The sequence below is a fragment of the Poecilia reticulata genome, unplaced genomic scaffold (assembly GCF_000633615.1).
Source record: "Poecilia reticulata strain Guanapo unplaced genomic scaffold, Guppy_female_1.0+MT scaffold_281, whole genome shotgun sequence".
Classification (NCBI taxonomy): Eukaryota; Metazoa; Chordata; class Actinopteri; order Cyprinodontiformes; family Poeciliidae; genus Poecilia; species Poecilia reticulata.
The window spans coordinates 115,209-118,720 of NW_007615060.1; positions in this window are offsets into that span (position 1 = coordinate 115,209).

Sequence of the window (3,512 nt, forward strand, 5' to 3'; positions counted from 1 at the left end):
TGCAGTGTGTGCAAACCTGGTCAAGAACTACAGGAAACGTCTGATCTCTGTAATTGCAAACAAAGGTTTCTGTACCAAATATTAAGTTTCTTTTTTCTGGTGTATCAAATACTTAGTTCACACAATAAAATGGAAATTAATTATTTAAAAATCATACATTGTATTTTTCTGGATTTTTGTTTTAGATTCCATCACTCACAGTTGAAGAGTACCTATGGTAAAAATTACAGTCATCTACAAGCTTTGCAAGTGGGAAAACCTGAAAAATCAAAGGTGTATCAAATACTTGTTCTCCCCACTGTAGTTTGCTGTGTTTTATAATAATAAAACGTGTTTATTATTATTAACGCTTTGGTGTAGAAAACTGAAAATCAATTTATTTACTGCATGTTTATGTTTGTTAAGGCTAAAAACGGCACTGAAAGCAGCTCTTTAAACCATTCAGATCAACAACAGAGACACAATCAGATGACTGATTACCTGCGATAATAACTCAGAAATATTCCAAATAGTTTAGATGTATTTTTATTTCTTTACTTACGGAAAGTTTCTGTTTATATCATAGGTTTGTTGTACCTTTCTATACTAAAGAAAAATATATAAAACGTCTGATATTTCACAACAAGATATTAACAACCTTACATAATCTTGTATTAAAGCAGAAAGTACGGCGGCCACCGTAAGAAAGGCTTACAGTATCAATTATGCCACATGAATGGATCAGCAGATTATTGCGAGCGAACGCAAAAAGCTTTTGCGAGGGAACGCAAAGGAAAAAAAATTCCCAAAAAAATTCCCAAAAAAATTCATGAGCAGTAAATATTTTACTAGTTATCAGTATTGGACCAAAGAAAGCAAGGCAGATGAAGCCTTTAAAATTATGATGCCTTTTATGGGTCAAATAGACTCAAAAAATTGTAACAGCAACTGCACAGGGGGGGCCAAACAAATGTTTTGTCAGGGGGCCCAAGATTCCTGGCAGCGGCCCTGTTGGCGATGATCTGTTCATGCTGTTCCAAAGGGCCATAGAACAGAACATCAGCGAGTTGCATAACGAACTGCACAAATCAGGAGAATCAGGACATTTGCATTGTCTAATTCGTCAGACAAGCATGTAGGCTTAATGCAAAGCAAATTAATGCTGCACTGCAAACTGCATCATTTGGAGGAGCCATGTTGTGATGACTTCCTGAAGGCAGAGTTTCAGAAAGAGCAGGAGTTTTTAAAGAGACAGAGGCCCAATTTCAAGGAGTTAAATTACAGTCAAATTTCTTTTAAGTTATATTTTATGAGAACTGAAGGTAACATAGTTACTTGATTGGGCTATAAAATGTTACATGTCTAGAAAATACATAAAACTATCATTTAATGCAAAGTAAATACTGATGCAAAAAGTATATTTTAACAGTGAAATACATTTTCAGCCTGTCAGATAAACAATAATATGGGATGTGACTAAATATCTGGTTATTAAATATGATTATTTGACTGAAATGAAAACAAGAAATGATCCAACTGCCAAATAAACAAAAAGGAAATTGATAAAAACCCATGAAAACTATAAACTTTTAGACTTTAATTATTTTCTTCTTCTTTCCTCGGAGTCTCATTATTTTCTGTTCCAAAGTCTGTTAAGATACTGGAGACCAGGATGTGTGTGTGTGTGATGTGTGTTACCTTGTAGCTTGAAGGAAACGGAGAGCGACACGCTGTGGAGTGGCAACATGTCGCAGCATGAACAGACCCAAACTGTACTGCAGGAGGCACTGTTCTGAAGGAATGAACTGAGATCCGGTGATCGGATCACTGATCCGAGAGACTCAGTTCAGTCAGATGAACTGTTCTCATCGTCCTTCAGCTCCTCCTTCTTCCGTGTTTGTGTCGCAGCTCGTGGATTATCGGTGTTTCTGGATGTTTGGTGTTTTATTGATTAGTGGCCCGACAAAGTGAAAATATAATAAGGTTTAATGTTTAAAGTGAATCTTCTGGAGTCGCGATAAGAGAAATACATGAAACTGTGGCGGTGGATGGAAACCCGGAAATGGATTCTCCAGCAGCTACTTCACTGTTTTCGGCCCTGACCTTCATCATCATCTTCGTCTCANTATAAACTTACTGCTGTTTACATTATATACATGTATAATATAGAATATATTTATTGGCCAACTGATTTATCCACCAGATGATTTCTTGGCACCGATTTCCTTAATTTTGGKGGATYGKGATCAGCCGATACACAKGAAGCCCATCTTATCCCCTGATCTTCATCAGCAAAGGTTTCAGCATCATCCTCTGTCCTCTTCTGCTCTGCAGTGAGACGTTTGACTGCCAGACCCACCAGGTCTGAACGTTTACAGTTTACAATATTCACCTGATGCAACTCAGAGACTTTATTGTTATATTTAGCAACATTTCAGAGAAAAAAATGTATATCAGCCAAAACCAAAATCAGCAGCTCAGGCTTTTTAAATATCGGTAACCAGGGATCGGCCAGAAAACTGCAATCGGTGCAGATATACACATAATCATGACAATCTGTGATTAAATTAATTTATCTTAACTCCAATAGCTAAAAATGTAATTTACACCAGGTGAGTTTTCTCCTCTGGAATGTGGACCGGTACCGGTACCGGACTGGTTCTGAGCCTTCAAATGATTCTAACAGAAGTTTCTCATAACTCAGAAGTTGATGTAAAATATTTGTTTTAACCACAAAATGCTTCTGATCAGCAGCAAACAGCAAATCCCAGCTGCAGCTCAGAGCAGCTCATCCATGACGTAGAAACATTTTTCTAGACCAGAGGTGCTCAAGTCCGGTCCTCAGAGCTCCCGTCCTGCAACTTCCAGGTGCTTCCCTGCTCCAACACACCTGGATCAAATGAAAGGCTCGTTACCAGGCCTGTTTAGAGCTGATCCCGGTCTGTTGGAGTAAAGATATTTCTAAAAGTTGCAGGATGGTAGCTCTCGAGGACCGGACTTGAGCACCCCTGATCTAGACGATGTCAGACATGCTCTATAGTTAAGTTTATAAAGTAATGATTGTAGTAACTGTTTATTGTTTTGGGTTCTGTCCTTTCTGTAGTTTAATTGTCTTACATAAACATTTAGTTTTAGTTTTCACAGTAACTGAGTCCAGACTGTTTCATCAGAAACTTTTTATYGAGTTAATTTTGGACATAAAAGATAAAATCTTCCTTTCWGCATCGTTCAGCTGTTCAGTGTTTAGTGAAGTCATGTGACCTGAAGCTGGTAAWCATGCTGACTCAGASKAAACCTGTTTTATTTSCAGTTTATAGACTCAGTCATGGATTCATAACAGCATAAAGAAACAGTTCTGATTTTCACTTCASATGAATCTGATGGAGAATTTATCACCAATAATTWATTCATGTTTGATGAACTAAAGCCGGTTAGACAGGAAATTATAAAACTAAATATTAACTCAGTGATTCACAGGAAAACTAAACATGTTCAGTTTCATCCGGTTCCATAAATCTGACCGTCAGAAACAA